At 39.2% G+C, this 18,345-nt stretch overlaps 1 long non-coding RNA gene across 2 annotated transcripts in view; it reads left to right on the forward strand.

The window, feature by feature from the left end:
• Positions 1-18,345, forward strand: part of LOC100980301 (uncharacterized) — a 36,425-nt gene continuing 18,080 nt past the window's right edge. The window contains exons 1-3 of one of the 2 annotated variants that reach the window (XR_008620550.2): positions 1-358; positions 3,522-3,721; positions 15,278-15,400. This is a non-coding gene — a long non-coding RNA (uncharacterized LOC100980301). The remainder of the gene's footprint in view (positions 359-3,521; positions 3,722-15,277; positions 15,401-18,345) is intronic. The other variant, XR_008620549.2, reaches the window with a different exon arrangement.

The raw sequence follows: 18,345 nt of genomic DNA on the forward strand, positions 1-18,345 counted from the left end.
TTTAACAACCCACCTCCTTTTCCCCTTCCCTCCCACACAATAACTGGGATGACTTGTCTAGATCTTAGGCAACAATTCTCTTAGCACATCAGCTCCTGGAAACAAATGCACTTAACCAGAAAAATAGGGACATCAACCAGCAAAGATGCATCCTCATTTAATAGAGCTTGAAATTACTATAATCTGTAAAGTACAGCGAGAAGAAGAAGTTTCACCTGCCTGCACATCTGTCGTTGACTCTCCATCTGACTTGGAGGGACTCTGAGGGACCAACCTGAGCCTGAGAAGAGGCAAGATTCCCCTTCAAGGACACACTGGGAACTTACGGACCTCTTTCTCCATGGTGCAGAGCGCACAGGTAATTACATAATTGTCTGTTCAATGACTTTACTCAATAGTCACAATCTCAAATTCCATAAGCCACTAGAGAAATGGCATCAATGAATGAAGCAGGTCATTTTAGGGACTTCAGTTAACGGAAAGGGGTGTGTCCCAACAAAGACTCATACAGTCAACTGTCTCCATGCTGGCATGCCCCACTGTTAATTGATTTCCCACATTTTCAAGGCAGCAGGAAATGTCATTTTTAATACTTTCATTTTTGGCTTTACAGAATTACTGCAAAGATAGTACAGAGTTCCTGTAAACCCAATGGGGATACCCAGTGCCCCTATTATTGACATCTTACATTAGTATGGTATATTATTATTATATATTAGTATAGTATTATACATTAGTATAGTGTTATACATATGCATAGTATGTGTGACATACATTATTCATTACTATGCGTGTTACTAATAATTATTATATATTAGTATGTATAATAATACATACTAATAATACATATTGTATAGTATTATACATTGGTATTAGTATTAGCAATAATTACTATATGTTAGTATGGTATATTATTAGTATGGTGTGTTTGTTATTATTAACTAAAGCTCATATTTTAACCAAAAGTATAAATGGTAAATGTTCTGGTATTTAAATATTGATCACTGTGATAGGCAGAATAATTGATTCCCTCAAAGATGCCCCCAATACATAGGCAGAATAATTGTTCTCCAAACATTTCAAAGATGTTCTAATCTTTGGAACCTATGAATAGGCTACCTTACGTGGCAAAAGAGACTGTGAAGATGTGACTGAGATGAGAGTTAATCTAATGGAGAGACTGGGAGCTTGTCCTGGACTATCCTGGCAGACCCATTGGAATCACACATATCCTTATTAGAAGGAGGAAGGAGGGTCAGAGTGAGAGGATCTGTGATAAAGGCAGCAGAGATAGGAGTGATGTGGACATGAGCAAAGGAACACTGGAAGCTTCTGGACGTGGAAAACAGCCAGGAGATAGATTCTACCTGAGAGCCTCAGAAGAAACTGAGACTTGAAGACACCTTTAAGGGATAATGATGTTGATAATCCTTTTGTTAGTCCAAAATTATCTTTGTTCAGATTTCAATTCATGAGGTACATATCCCAGGGGCCCAACCCACACAAAAGAAAAGCTTCATAGTTAAAGTCTTATTAAGAGAAATCAAAATAGGCCAGTGAGGATTTTTCTTTAAACCCTTGAAATTGAAAAGACTGACAATGCACTCTGAAATGGTGCTCTCTCTGCTTGCATCATTTTCAAAAGCATAGTCACCCCATCTGCAGTGATACTTCACCTGCAAATCCAGTAAGACCCATTTTAGATTTCTGAACTGGAGGGTAATACATGTGTGTTGTTGTAAGACTATGCTAGTGGTAATTTGTTGCAGCAGCGAAAGGAGCTAATACAGGTTATCAACTCAATGAGAAAGAAATAATCTGTTCCATCAAACACAGACTCATCTTCTAGGCCCCCATCGTGCAGAGGGCGCATGTCCGCTGTGTGACATTAGTCTCAAAGGGGATTGAGACTGTGCCCCCTCTGCATCTCAGACCTTAAAACAGCACCTGACATGGAGAAAAGACTCATTATATATGGATTAAAGTAATGCTTTTTAGCCCTTGGAAAACTGCTACATCAATGGTTGTCTTTGTACAAGGAATGATGTGCATTCTTTATTCTTCTTCGGCAAGAAGTGTGAGAAATATCAACTCTATTTATCTCTGTCCACTTAGGGCTCCTGAAGTACTCATCCTTATTTCCAAGCAACTTTAAGTATGTCTTTGGTTTCTTATTATGGAACAAAATGAGATACATACTTAACGGTTTGCAGATGAAGTATCATTGCAGATGGGGTGACTATGCTTTTGAAAATTATGCAAGCAGAGACAGCACCATTTCAGAGTGCATTGTCAGTCTTTCACTTTCAAGGGTCTAAAGAAAAAAATCTCATTGGCCTATTTTGATTTCTCTTAATAAGACTTTAATTGTGAAGCTTTTCTTTTGTTTGGGTTGGGCCCCTGGGATACGTGCCTCATGAATTGAAATCTGAACAAAGATAATGTTGGGCTAACAAGAGAATCATCAACATCATTATTCTTTAAAACTTTGCAAAGGCCACTGCGTTTGCACCATTAGACTTCAGTTTTCCTTTGCAAAGAGAAATCAGAGGTGATATGAGAAGACCACACACGCGCGCACACACACACACACACATAAAGCACAGAAATGGGAATCTCAGAATCAATACATTATTTTTTTCCAGAGAGGTTCTGATAGGAGAAAGGGCTTTTCTGCATCTCTTTCCCTACATCTTGCCCCTCCTGCCTGCCCTTGTCCTTTCCCCCTGCACAAACACACTGTAGGCCTAGCCATTGGACACCACTGCCTGTGTTTTCCCTGTTTCCTCTTTGACACCTGAACCCTGGCAAGGAAGGCGTAGCCTATGCCATCCTGGGTAATTATAGTTTGAACGTTTTCCCCCCTAAGTCTCATGTTGAAATGGGAGCCCCAGTGTTGGAGGTGGGGTCTGGAGGGAGGTGTTTGGATCGTGGTGGCAGATCCCTCATGAATGGCTTAGCACCATTCCCTTGGCGATGAGTGAGTTCACAGAAGAGCTGATTGTTGAAAACAGCCTGGTCTCCTCTCACTCTCTCACTGCCTCGCTCCTTCTCTCTCTTGCTCCCACCCTCCCTGTGTGATGCCCTGGCTCCCCTTAGCCTTCCGCCATGATTGTAAGCTTCCTGAGGTCCTCATCAGAAGCAAATACTGGCACTATACTTTGTGTACAGCCTGCAAAACTGTGAGGCAAATAAACATCTTTTCGTTATAGATTATCCAGTCTCAGATATTCCTTTTTAGTAATGTAAAAATGGCTTAACACACTAAGTCTGTTTTGAGCACATTCCATGAGGTCTGCTCACAGGTGATTGTCTCCTCCACACACCCCGTGTTCTGTGCTGTTGCTGTTGGTGCATGCCTCTCATGATGTCACTGCCGTGGACACAGCCTGCCCTCCCCTCCCCAGAATTATATTTCTATGGACCTTGCTCTTCCTACATATTCCAGAAGCAACTCAGTTGGGGTGTGGCCAAGAAAGGAGACAATCACAGAAATGATTTCTCTCTTCTGCCTCCTTCAGGAAAATCTGGACTCCAAAATCTGGTTCTACTGATACATGGCTGTGGCCAAAGTCTTTCCACGCCTCCAAGGCCTCCATTTTTTAATCTTCATAAGAGGGAACAATCCAATCTGCCTATCAGTATTGTGAGTGTATGATGGCTCCCCTGAAGTCCTGCAATTTCTTGACTGCGGGTTCCCAGGAAATGGCAGATGTGACTGGTAATGATTCATTCATTGTTTCATTAATCAAGCCAGCTTCCACTGATGATCTACTGGGTGCAGGACTCTGGCATGGCAGGCTGTGCATTCTGGCCACACTCAGTTCAAATTTCAGCCCTGTTTTTTGCTACCTGGGTGAGCTGGGCTGAATTACAGATCCTTTGCACTTCAGTTTTCTCCTCTCTAAAATAAGCGCTACAGTGGCATCGCCCTCAGAATTGTTTTGTAAGGAAATCAATGAGTGTTTTGCATAACGTGTGCAAGACACATAATTGGCCCTAGAAAATTTTAAGTAATAATAATGCTACTATTACATTTATAGAATGGCTCAGACAGTGTGACTCCCAAGCTGTGTGTTAACCACTGTAATTATTGCTAGTAATGATGTTATTTTAAACTTGTTTAATTATTCCTATATGTACACAGTAGGGCCCCCTTATTTGGGGCTTAGCTTTCATTGATTTTAGTTACCACAGTTCAAAAATAGTAAGGTATTTTGAGATAGAGAGAAGCCACATGCATAAAACTTGTGTTACAGTATATTGTTAAAATTGTTCTATTTTACTATTAATTGTTAGTGCTAGTCTGTTATTGTGCTTAATTTATACTTTTACAATTTTAATTTTTTGTAGAGATAGGGTCTCACTATGTTGCCCAGGTTGGTCTCGAACTCCTGGCCTCAAGCAATTTTCTTGCCTCTGCCTCCCAAAGCACTGGAATCACAGACAAGAGCCACCATATCCAACTTCCTAATTTATAAATTAAGCTTTATCATAGTTATATACGTATAGAAAAAAACATACTATATGTAAGGTTTATACTATCTGCAGTTTCACACATACACTGAGGGTCTTGGGCTGTATCTTCTGCAGATAATGGAGAATAACTGTATCCCCATACATGTACCTCTATGTGAATATACACATTTAGATGCAGGAGTGGGTGTAGGTGGATATAGGTACGGGGTATACATAGACAGACACAGAGATGTATTTTTCCTCTTTAAAGAGCAAGGACTTTGGAGAAAACAGAACAAACAAACTGGAACATAGATTTAAGGAAATTGCCCAGAACACAGAGAGACAAAGCCCTGAAAAATATTCCACAGAAGTTAAGAGACATGAAGGATAAAATAGGCAGGTGTTCCATAAGGAGAGAGAAGAAGGACGAAGAGACGCAGCATTTGAAGAGCTTAATCTAAGCATGATCTGAAGTTCATTTTTTTAAAATGCACCTTCAGATTCAAGAATTTACATCAAAACCCCAAGCAGAATTTTTCTAAGCCCGTGTCTAGATAGCACTTGGTGAGTAAATTCAAGCAAGCTTTAAAAATATAAAATAGTGGCCAGGTGTGGTGGCTTACGCCTGTAATCCCAGCACTTTGGGAGGCTGAGGCAGGCAGATCATGAGGTCAGGAGTTTGAGAGCAGCCTGGCCAGCATGGTGAAACCCCATTTCTACTAAAAATACAAAAACTTAGGCAGGCATGGTGGCCTGTGCCAGCTACTTGGGAGGCTGAGGCAGGAGAACTGCTTGAATCCAAGATGCAGAGGTTGCAGTGAGCCGAGATTGTGCCACTGCACTCCAGCCTGGGCAACAGGGAGAGACTCTGTCTCAAAAAAAAATAAAAATAAAAATAAAAATAAAAAAATATATATATGTGTGTGTGTGTGTGTGTGTGTATGTGTGTATATATATGTGTGTGTGTGAGAAAATAAGAATTATGATAAATTTAATGATAATTAAATGTACAAATATTAAAAATCAAGTGATGCTAAAATTCCAAGTAATAATAATAATATATAATTCTAACAATTTGGCATTGTGTATTTTGAGTTTATGGTGGTTAAGTACGTATAATTTGAAATTATGTTACAGTGTCCTAATATTTAGATTTTAAAAATCAAGCATAGTACAAAAGTCATTTAAAGATACAGTTGTAAATGTCCTTTTCAGGGACACGGATGGAGTTGGAAGCCATTATCCTCAGCAAACTAACACAGAAACAGAAAACCAGACACCGCATGTTTTCACTTATAAGTGGGAGCTGAAATGATGAGAACACATAGACACATGAGGAAGAACAACACACACGGAGGCTTGTTGGAGGGGGAGGTAGTGGGAGGGAGAGCATCAGAAAGAATAGCTAATGGATGCTGAGCTTCATACCTCGGTGATGGGATGATCTGAGTAGCAAACCACCATGGCACACGTTTACCTATGTAACAAACCTGCACATCCTGCACATGCACCCTGGAACTTAAAATAAAAGTTGAAGAAAAAAATACAATGATATAGACAAAATACCAGAAAACTAATGGGAAAAGTATGTACAATAAATGCCAACCAGGGAAAAGCTGATAACGTTTTATTAAATATCAGAGAAAATAGTATTCTAGGCAAAAATGTTCTGGATACAAATAGAATACTAAATGAGTAAGAGACAACCTACAAGTTTGTGAGAAATTTAAAATTGTAAGTAACTAAGAACATAATTTAAATGTAAGTTGCTATATGTATTGTCAGAAATATCAGGTGAATTTGACAAACAATTATAAGAGCAGGAAGGTTTATCATACCTTACTTGGAAGTTGATGTGCCAAACGATGAAAATGAGTAAGAATAAGCACTAGTTGAGCAAATTTTAACTAAAAGACTTATATACAACCCATTCCCTTAAATGAAAGAATATGCATTTCCTCTAAACACAAAATATCATTTCTAATGATATAAAAAATCTTTAAACAATATAAAACAAAACACTTTTTTGAGCAGTTGATTTAATCCGTATAAATATTCTTTTTATTTATTTATTTATCTAACTTTCATTTTAAGTTCAGGGTTGCATGTGCAGGTTTATTCTATAAGTAAATTTGCATCATGGGGGTTTGTTGTATAGACTATTTTATAATCACACAGGTATTAAGCCTAATAGCCATTCGTTGTTTTGCCTGACTCCCTCCCTCCTCCCATCCTTCACCCTTTGGTAGGCCAGAGTGCGTTGTTCCCCTCTATGAAGACTTTTTTTTTTTCTATTTGAGACAGGGTCTTAGGTCACCCAGGCTGGAGTGCAGTGGTGCCACATTGGCTCACTGCAGCCTCAATCTCCTGGGCTTAGGTGATCCTCCCACCTCAGCCTACCAAGTGGCTGGGATTACAGGACCATGCCATCACACCCAGCTAATTCTGTATTTTTTGTAGCGATGGGGTTTTGCTATATTGCCCAAGCTGGTCTTGAACTCCCGGGCTCAAGTGATCCCCCTGCCTCAAACCTCCCAAAGTGCTGAAAACACATTTTTAAATCAGAAAATATTAAAAGTAAACCAAATCTTCATAGATTTGGAATTTATATAAAACAGGAAACTATAATGAAAATGAGAAACATTTAGAGTTGAACCACAATGAAAACAAGGCCGACAGATCCTGGGACAGGCACTGAAACGGTGTGTAGAGGACACATCACCATACATGCATTCTGGAAGTGAGAATTTTAAAAAATAGAACAAAAGAGCAACAGTGAGTAGAAAAAAGAAAAGAATTAGAAATAGAGAAATTAGTTCGAAGGAAATCACAGGGGCAATTGAGAGAACCAATAAAACCAACACGGAATCTTTGAAGAAACCAAGGAAACAGTGAAACCATTTGAATGATTGAACAAAAGAAACCGTGTGTGTGTATGTGTGTGTGCGTGTGGTGTGTATGTGTGTGTGCGTGTGGTGTGCATGTGTGTGCGTGTGGTGTGCAAGTGTGTATATGTGTGTGTGCGTGTGTGCGTGCGTGTGCCTGTGTGTGTTTAATAATAAAGGTAAAGACAAGAGAAGAGACAGCTGTAAATAAATTATCGTCTTTGGAGAAGATCAGAGATAGTTTTCCTTCTCATTCTTGAACTTCCTTCTCAGCTTCAGTAAGAATGGTGACTCTCTTACAGGCCACGTGCGAAGGAATTAAACTTCAATTTCGTTCAGTCCTTCAAAAAAACAAATAAGTAATCCCTATATGAGAGACAAAGCTAATAAAATGTGTGACATTATGGAATGATTGAGATCACATCTGGTATTAGGAAAGGAATTAATTATTAGAAAAATATGCAAACACTGACCTTTGCAAACTTATCTCTACTGTAAGAACCTATAAAAACAAAGGTAATGTTGTCAGAACTTCTGAGCCAGCATTAATGAGTTTCCTTTTTTTTTTTTTTTTGAGATAGAGTTTCACTCTTGTTGCCCATGCTGGAGTACAATGGCGCGATCTCAGCTCACTGCTACCTCTGCCTCCCGTGTTCAAGCAATTCTCCTGCCTCAGCCTCATGAGTAGCTGAGACTACAGGCACCTGCCACCACACCCGGCTAATTTTTGTTATTTTTAGTACAGACAGGGTTTCACCATGTTGACCAGGCTAGTCTCGAACTCCTTACCTCAGGTGATCCATCCACCTTAGCCTCCCAAAGTGCTGGGATTACAGACATAAGCCACCGCATTCAGCCTACTAATGAGTTTCTGATAGAAAATTTGTCTTGCAACCAAATCAGGTTGTGTGTGGCCTTCCCCTTCTTTGTGACCTTCCTGTGCTCACGTGAACCTGCACGTGCTCTGGTGCCCACACTCCGCCCTTTATGTATTAACAGGAGGAGAGCTTTTATGGTGGAGATAAAGATTGAAGAGAAAAGGGTTAGCAAGACTTGAATGAAAAGAATTTAGTAGTAAGAATAATTTTTAAATATCCAATCTGATCATTTTTACAATATCAAATTTGGTCCATTTGCTCTTATGTGCAGGGGCTATACAGATGTTTGTTTTTCTGAACAAGAAGGATTTATAAGAAAGTTATTAACTTATTAACATTTATAATAATATTGTTATTATTTTAAGTGCCCATTAGGCCACATGTCTAAAAAATAATAATAATTTATCTCCAATCTTTACAAAATCACAGCAAGGGAGATATTGTTATCCCCATTTCACAGGTGTGAAAGCTTGAGGCAGTCACTAGTTATAGCAGAGCCAGGATTCTCAGCCATGTCCCTCCAGAACTAAAGTCTAGTTCTTTAAAATTCATTGTTATCTTTCCAATTAGAGGGAAAAAATGTGTAGACTGACAGGTGACTTCTCAACCAAAATAATTGAAAGTATCTCAGCAAAAATATTCTTTAAGAATGATAGTGAAATAAAGACATTTCAGACAAAGAGAAACTGTCTTTGTTACCAGAAGACCCAGATTAAAGAAAATATCAAGGGTTGTTATTCAGGAAGAATGAAATAATCCCAAATCTTGGCCAAAACACACACACACACACACACACACACCCCCCGAACCCCAAAACAATAACAATAACAAAAAACCAAGAAGGAATTAAATCATCACAAAGGGTGAATATGCAGAATGAATAATGACCACATAAAACAGTAACACAAATACAAATAATCACGTGAGAAATTTAATGCACACATAAACAGAATTAACATGCATGGCAAAATGGCATTTAATTCAAAAAGTGCATAAATGAAGTTAAACAATTCTAAGATTTTTGCTTTTTCCTGGAAAAGAAGAAAAGCCACAATTAATGTAACCTTTAATATGTCACTTATCCATATTGCAATCTTTAAGATAATCCCTTAGAAAGAGTAATATTATTTATAATTTCCTAATTCATAGGGAAAATATGTAAATAAACATTTTCTAATTTGGAATAAGAAAAGACAAAACAGGCAAGACAAACAGAAAAACAAAAGCAGAGTAAGCTGACAGCCCAAATATATTAAGAATTGCATTACGTATAAGGAGACTGAATCTAACAAAACAAATATAAGCATCTCTTTGGATTAAAATAAATGTATATTTATAGGAGATTCACTTCAAACAGAGACAGAGGAAGATTGAAAAAATTAGACCATGCAAGCCATACCGAAGAAAGATTTTGTGTCCAGAAAAATATCTGACAAATTAGTCTTTAAGATAAAATGTACAACTAGAGATAAAGAGACTTTATAAAAGTTTAAAATCATTGAGAAGATAGAATGATTCTCAATGTGCTTGCACCTAAATGGTTTAGCCTCAAAAGGTGGTTATTTTGGGTGACATTGATTATATGCTTCTATATGTATTCTGCTTTATGTTTTTAAATCTATGTCTATTAGTCTGTTTTCACACTACTGTAAAGATACTACCTGAGACTGGGTAATTTATAAAGGAAAGAGGTTTAATTGACTCACAGTTCCACATGGCTGGGGAGGCCTCAGGAAACTTACGCTCATGGCGGAAGGCGAAGGGGAAGCAAGGACTTTCTTCACATGGTGGCGGGAGAGAGAAGTGTGAGTGCAGGAAAACTGCCGTTTATAAAACCACCAGATCTCATGAGAACTCGCTCACTATCATGAGAACAGCATGGGGAAACCAGCCTCATGATCCAATCACCTCCTTCCCTTGACATGTGGGGATTACAATTTGGGATGACATTTGGGTGAGAACCCAGAGCCAAACCATATCACTGTATTTTTAATTGTTTACAATAAATATATGAGTAACTGCTATAGGATTAAATAGAAACTACTCACATTTCTTCAACGTGCAATTAACCCCTAGCGAGCACTCAATACATGGTAACTGGCACCGTCACACATATCTCCATCACCATTAACCTTTTCGTAATCCAAACAGAACAATGGTCAAATAGGAAAAAGTAGGAACTGGAGTCCTGCAGAGTCGATTGTTTTTACTATAATTTAGTCATAAAAGCAAAGCATGAGAGTCATTTGTCTCACCCGGCATTTATAAGCCATTCTCCCTGAGACATTTAGGGCTCATCAGATGCAAGTCATGGAAGATACAAAAATACAACCACTATTTAGTATTTCCATCACTGCTGTAGGCCCTGTCTTTGATCCGGTTAGGCTTAGTTGTGTTTCTAGAACTCCAAGTACCTGATCGTATCTTGGGGTCATGTGAGGGAGATTTGGCCTTGAGGAGAGGGGCTTCACAGGCCAGCTGTTTATTGTTACTCTCCCACGGAATTCAGTCCGGAGCCCAGAGCCTAGGTTTCCATGAGGAACTCCTGACATCTGCTGGCCAGTGTGCTCCTGGTCTGTTCACTGCATGCTGAGAGCCAGAGAATGTTCACTCAAGACAGTACCTCTGTGTTGGGTTTTTTTAACACTTAGAAAACTTTATTATAGTGTTTATCTCAAAGAAAGAATTTAAAAATTCAACTATTAAAAGGCCAGGCATTCTCTAATATTCATGAACTATAAGTAGAAATGATAAGGAAAATAAATGTCCAAACACACAAATAACCATCAGGTTAAAGTGAGAATTAATATCCCAATTACGAGCCATTTAGGAATTAACAAAAATGGCATTGCCTGTCAAATTATAGCAAGGCAACAAAACTGCAGCCAGAGGCAGGCTCATAAGACTAAAAAACTGATAGATATTTTTTTTGTTTAGTTACATGGATAAGTTCTTTGGTGGTAATTTCTGAGCTTTTAGTGCACCCGTCACCCTAGCAGTGTACACAGCACCCAATATGTAGTCTTGTATCCCTCACTCCACCTCCCGATGTTCCCTGAGTCCCCAAAGTCCTTATGTCATCCTTATGCCTTTGCATCCTCATAGCTTAGCTCCCACTTATAAGTGAGAACATACGGTATTTGGTTTTCCATTCCTGAGTTACTTCACTTACACATTTGAGAGAAATCACAGCTCAATTCACCCTTCAGGCTCATGAGTCCAGAAGTTTTTGCGCAGCCAAATTGAAAAAAAAAATGACATCTATAAAGTGAGTGGAAGCCCTAATGGGAGATTTGCATAAAGGGTAGGAGCCTGGATATTGAAGTCTGTCTAATAAACCTGTGCTCACCTCCTAGTGGTACATCTGTATCCCAGCTAAATAACACCTTTGTGCCTCAGTTTCCTTGTCTGTGAAATGGGGCTGAAAATATGACCTACATGATAAGATTATTATGGGATGGAAGTAGTTAAGGCATATATATGTGTATGTGTATATATATATATATATATATATATATAGTTAGAACAGTTCCTTGCAAAGAACAATTTCTTAATATGTGAGCGTTGTTATTAAACCCTAAAATTGTGACTCATACAATTTAATAAAGCTATTAATCAATCTAATTTACTGCACATGTATTTTAAAAATCCCTAACAAATTATGGGGGCTATTTGCATTCTGCCAGCACTGCAGGAAGCTGCAGATAGCTCTGGAAAATAGTAAATGTGCTGTGTAGAACAACTTCTTTTATAACCTGCTTTTATTCTAAAATATGAGAAGGCCTGGGTGTAAATATGGTGAGAAGTCTTTTATTGTTCCTATTAACGTGAAAATGAGCTTGTGTAATGCACTCTGATTGTGTCTAAATCATCCCCGCTCCTGGTCAGTTTCACATCGTCTCAGACAAAGAACACTGGGCCTTCTATAGTAATCACACATTAATAGGCATGCATTAGTTGTGGCACAAAGAGCTTTTTTAGTGGATTAATTGAAAGTCTCCCTGTGCAAGCTTGAGAACCTCAGCTAGTGACACTGAACATGCACTCTTACAATTAATGATGAATAATAAAAGCTAAATAGTGTCATGGATCCCACTGCCAACATTTTGCTTGGGAAAGTCACCAGCCTGAGCCATTCTCATGTCATAACTTGGAACCCCACAGATGGGCTGAAGCATGGATCCTATATGCAAGCCAAGGAGGTTTAAATGCTGGTTCTGCTAGCTACTAGCTGTATGACCTGGTGGGAGTCAGGGGTGCTCTCTGAGGATCAGTTTCTTCATCTGCAAAATGGGAATTACAGAAAGAGTGCCTATCTCATTCAGTCACTGTGAGGACAAAGTGAACCAGCTTGTGTGTGAATGCACCCCGTAGAACCTGGCATGTAAAGAGTGCAAAGTAAGTGTTATTTATTATTATTATTATTATTCGTTTATTAGTTGGGTCCTCACAGGAAACACATGGTACACTCAAAATGGGATTGAATTTAATAAATTTAATAAAGATAGTACTTAAATAGATTGGACAACATTAAATAAATGGGAGATGGCACTGCACCCAGGACCTAGCAACAGTGGGAAGCCATTACACTAACTCCATACCACTACTCCAACCAAAGGAACAAGAGGAGGGGACAGTTGCCACACCATACAGGAGCTTTGGCATTAAGAAGACCTTGGCATTTGAAGCCATGGAAGCTGTGGCCTCCATAAAAGGAACACAGACGATGCCAAGTCTTGGAGAGCAGGGAGAGAGGGAGGGTAATAAATCTCTTGACTTCTCTCTTCTTTTGACCCTGAAAACCCAGCGTCTCCAATCAGAAAATCTAACCAGAAGCCAGAGAGCAGAGGAAGCCAGGTGCTGCGATATGAAAAGGTCAGCCTACAGGTTAGAGTAGTGCAGGGTGCACTAGGGTTAGGAATAGATTTGGAGGGGAGATTGGCAAATATCAGTCCCCAAGGAGAGTGGTCTTAGGGCAATCTATATTATGCATGCAATCAGTATGAATAAACTGAGCAAATATTACCAATATAGCTGCATACCCCACTGCCAAGAAACACTAAGGGAACAGATATAACTGTGGAAGTGACTCAGTGCCTTTGAGTCTGGTTCTGGACTGTGAACAGGAAGAGTGATAATCCTAACAAAAACAACTTGAATAAAAATAGTAACAGCAACTGGCATTTCTATAATACTTGGTAATTTTCAAATCGCTTTCATGTATATAACCACATTTCAGCCTTGTAATAACTCTATTGGAAGGTAGGTATTTATTTCCATTTTAAAATGAGAAGTGTTTAGTTTTCAAAATCCCTTGTGCAATTCTTGCTTAAATTTCCAAGAGAATGCATGAAAAATGTTGATATTACATGTTAGTGTTCAGGAATACAAGATGTGGAATTTACTTGTTTTACTCAAGTCATGTGTTGTGAGGCTTGTAATGTGTCAAGCTTTGTTCTAGACACTGGGGATCCAGCAGTGACAAAAACAAAGCCCTGCATGTTTTTGAGCTGCAGTTACTTTGGAAGAGCCTGGAAGTCCTTCAAGAAGTTAAAAGAGCTGTTTATGTCCCAATAGAAATGAAAACATGTATCCACACAAAACCTTGGGCATAAATATTCATAGCAGAATTGCTCATGATCGCCAAAGTGTGGAAATAGCCCAAATGCCTATCAGCTGAAAGATACATAAAATCGTATATCCATACAGTGAAATATTACCTAGCAATGAAAAGGAATGAAACACTGATTTATGCTACAGGAAAGAATCTTTAAATTATTACACTAAGTGAGAGAAGCCAGTCACAAAAAATTACTTATTATATGATTCCATGTGTATGAAAGATCCAGATTAGGCAAATCTAGAGAAAAATGTAGATTAATGGTTATTTAGGGCAGGAGTGATGAGTGAATGAGAAGATTGGGAGTGACAGTGATAGCAGCAGGAGGCAGCCAAATGCCCAGACAGACAGGGGTGGGAGCCCATGACCCCATCTCCAAGCCGAAGACAGTTGAAAGCCTGAAAGCCAGGCTAAAAGTTAAATCCTTGGACTGGATTGAGAACTTGTCTTCCTGTTTGGCACACTTTCCTCTGATTCATGCCCACCCTTCACCTATTTTACATATAGCTACCCTTGCCTAATTGGTTTTCTACAATATCATGCCAACCTTTGGATGGTGTCTTCATTTTAACCTTTTTTGCATACTCACAAACCAATCAGCACACACTCCCCATCCTGTGCCTATAAAGTTCCCAGACTCAGTCAGTAGAGGAGAATATGGCCTGACTTCAGGGAAGGAGATGGCCTGACTTTAGGGAAGAGACAACCTGATTCTGGGGAAGGGACAACCTGACTTCAGGGAAGATGACCTGCCCTTCCTGTCCCCTCTCCAGCTTCCCTCTCCACTGAGAGCTGTTTTCTTCACTCAATAAAATTCTCCACCTCCACCATCCTTCAATTGTCTGCATGACTTCATTCTTCTTGGATGTCAGACAAGAGCTCAGGACCCACTGAGTGTGGGTACCCAGAAAGGCTGTCACACAAGCCCTTTGCCTTTGCTGGCAGAGGGCAACCACCCCATGGATGAGGCAAGGGGCCAACTGAGCTGCTAACACCCTGTGGACGGCTGAACTAAAGGAGCTCTGCAACACCTCCTCTCGGGCTTCAGGGTCATGGGCACCCTCACCTGGGCGCTGCCACATTCCCCTCAAGGTGACATGCCTGGACTGGCCCCAGGTCTCACTCAGAGCTTGCTCCTGTGTTGACGCCCAAAGCAGTCAGCCAGATCTCGTTGTTGCTCACTCACTTGTTCCCTTCTGCAGAGGGTTGAGCATGGCAGACTGAGTAGATGGGCATCCCTTCCACGAGTCTGGCAAAGTGGGCAGAGAAAAATCCTGCATCAACAGCTAAATGCTGTGGGGTTTAATTTTAGGGTAATGAAAATGTTCTAAAATTGGTCATGTGATGAATGCATAACTCTGTGGATATACTAAAAGCCAATTGCATTGCAATGAATTGCATGTTATGTGAATTATATCTTTTTTTTTCTTTAGACAGAATTTGGCTCTGTCCCCAGGCTGGAGTCCAGTGGCAGGATCTCGGCTCACTGCAACCTCTGCCTCCTGGGTTCAAACAATTCTCCTGCCTCTCAGCCTCCCAAGTAGCTGGGATTATAGGTGGGCACCACCACGCCCAGCTAGTTTTTGTATTTTCAGTAGAGACTGAATTATATCTTAACAAGGCTTTTCTTTTCAACGCACTGCCCCTTGAAGCCTGAGATATTTATCTAGTGAGATATTGAGACTTTTAGCCAAACTTCTCTTGGTAAACCTCATATACTGTACTTGACCCAGTATATAATAATTGTGAGATATTTTGGATGTTCGTCCCCACTCAGATCTCATGTTGAATTGTAATCCTCAGTGCTAGAGGTGGGGCCTGGTGGGAGGTTTTTGGGTCATGGGTGTGGATCCCTCATGGCTTGGTGCTGTTTTCATGATAGTGAGTTCTCAGGAGATCTGCTCATTTAAAAGTGTATGGCACCTCCCCCTGCCAACTCTCTCTTGCTCCTGCTTTCACCATGTAAAACCCTGCTCCCACTTCACCTTCTGCCATGATTGCAAGCGTCCTGAGGCCTCTGCAGATGCTAATGCCAGAGCTATGCTTCCTGTACAGCCTGCAGAAGTGTGAGACAATTAAACCTCTTTTCTTTATAAATTACCCAATCTTGGGTATTTCTTTATAGCAATGCAAGAATGGCCTAATACAAGTTGGATTAGAATTTTTACATAAGCAATCACCTGGGATGTCCTGCTGAGCTGTATCTTTCTGGAGGCTTTCTGTTCACTTTATAAGAAAAAGTGAACACACACACACGTATTCCTAGGCCTGATTCTTCCTCCAACTTTACATCAATTTCAAATTAATAGAACTATGATTTGTTGAGATGATTAGGAACCTTGGCAAGAAAACAACTTACTGAGCAATGCATGTTCCTTCTGATATTCTCATCAGCTTCATTTCCAAAGAAAAGGTGACTATTCTTTTCATGTGCTCTTCACTTTGTTTTATTTTATTCTTTGATGTTAAAAATTAAAATGCCTTCAACTTTTGTGCCAATGTCTTTGTAGATTGTATCACTTGCCTTGCTTAGAGATAAAACATACCTGTGTCTCTGGTCTTGGGAAAATCTGAAAGCCCAGGGCTGCTCCCCAGAGCTAAGCTTTTATAGGCACATCTCCCTTTCACTGCCCTGGAAAATCATACTCAGGCCACCATCTCCCCCAGTCATAGGGGTTGCATCTTAATGCCTACAAATAGCCCGCCCTGTTGGATCCTCTTCCTTTGGGGGGTTTGGGATAAGAAGATGGGCACTTTCTCTCCCTTTGGAGGTAATAGCACAATTGATTTTTCAAAGATAATCTACCTCCAAGAATCTTTCTTCCTCACCTCTCAAAGCTTCTAAAGTCTTAAAGCAAATAAAAGATTTCAATAATTGTGAAAAAAAAGTATTATTTCTTTTGAAAAACCCATGCATAGCAGATTCAGGATACTATTTCAGATTTTCTCATCTTTCTTGATACGTGGTTGGAACCTGAGTTTGGCATCATTGTGTGCATCTGTTTCTGCATGTTGATCTGTCTGTGCAGCTGGGAACGGGGGAGTGCAGACTGTGGGTGGGTTTCTATGGGGGTCTGTGTGAGCATAGGGCCCATAGACTGTGGAGGGACTTAGGAAAGGCAGGAAATGCTCCTTTTCGATTCCCCACCAAGAGGGGACTTGTCAAATCCAGGGCAGTAATAAAATCCATCAAGTTGGAAGTTCTCCTTCAAGAGCCATGGAAATGTGAGTGAAGTATCTGTCTGATCCTCAGGGCAGTCCATCGTATATGATCTCATTATGCAGGACTCACAAGCCCTGTGTCCACTGCCAGACAGAGAGGTCCTACGGAGCAACAAAGGTGTTCTACTTCTTCATATTCTATTTTCTTTAGCCTCTACTTGGGCCCTAACCCAGGAATAAATGCACAATGGAGGCAGAGAGTGGAATAATAGCTTTGAATGAAAATATTCATCCAGAAAAAAAGAAAGATACCATAATCAATGAACTAAATATTCATGCCATGATGTTATTTTCAAAAACCAGCAAGTCGCAGAAAGTAACTTCTCTTAAAAGTAGAAAATACTGAAGGAAGAAAATAAGGACAGAAATATGTGAAATAGAAACGAAATATACAATAGAAAAAATCATCAAATGCAAAAGGTATTTCATTGAGAAGACTAATGAAATTGATTTGAATCTAGGAAGACTGATGAAGGAAAGTAAGAGAATGAATAAATTGCAAATATTGACAATGAAGATAGGGCATCATTAAAGATCCTATGCACATTTAAAATAAGAAATTTATAATATAAACAATATTATTTTTAAAGAAAAAAATTCAGGTAATAGCCAAATTCCTAGAAAACTACTGAGAATATATAATGAATCTGATACAAGAAGGAGAAAATTGGACTATATCTGCGTTTAATAAATGAAGTGCATGAATTTTCCTTAGAGCCTTATCTAAGCTAGCCCTAATTCCCTAATTATCTTCTATTATATCATCCAGTTTTATTTTTATAGCAGTTATCACTACCTAAAATTATATCATCGTCTATATATCTACTGCCTGTCTCCTTTCACAAAAATATAACTCTTTTTAGAGTCTTGGGACATTTTGGATATGCTTTATTGTTGATTTTAGGCAGTAGAGAAATCAGCTATATTTTTTATGGGCAGATAGTCTATTATATTTTTTAAATCTCCAGACTATGTGTTTATGTCATTATATTTATTATAAACATCTATTTAAAAGTATTTTATTTTGATCCTATTGAAAAATTAAGTAATAGGGGATGAGAGTCCTCTCTGTCTTGATCAACTCCACAATACTGGTATCTAGAGTAAGACTGACTCACATTAAGTACTCAAAAATAATGTTTAAACAAACAAAGGCACACAGGAAGAAATAAATGTATCCATATTGTAAATAATTTCACCATCTGAGAAACTTTTATGGCAAGAAATCTTGTTACCAGTATACAATGGTGACCACAAATATAGAAATGAGAAAATTCCA

This window comes from Pan paniscus, chromosome 10 (genome assembly GCF_029289425.2).
Source record: "Pan paniscus chromosome 10, NHGRI_mPanPan1-v2.0_pri, whole genome shotgun sequence".
NCBI classification, from domain to species: Eukaryota; Metazoa; Chordata; class Mammalia; order Primates; family Hominidae; genus Pan; species Pan paniscus.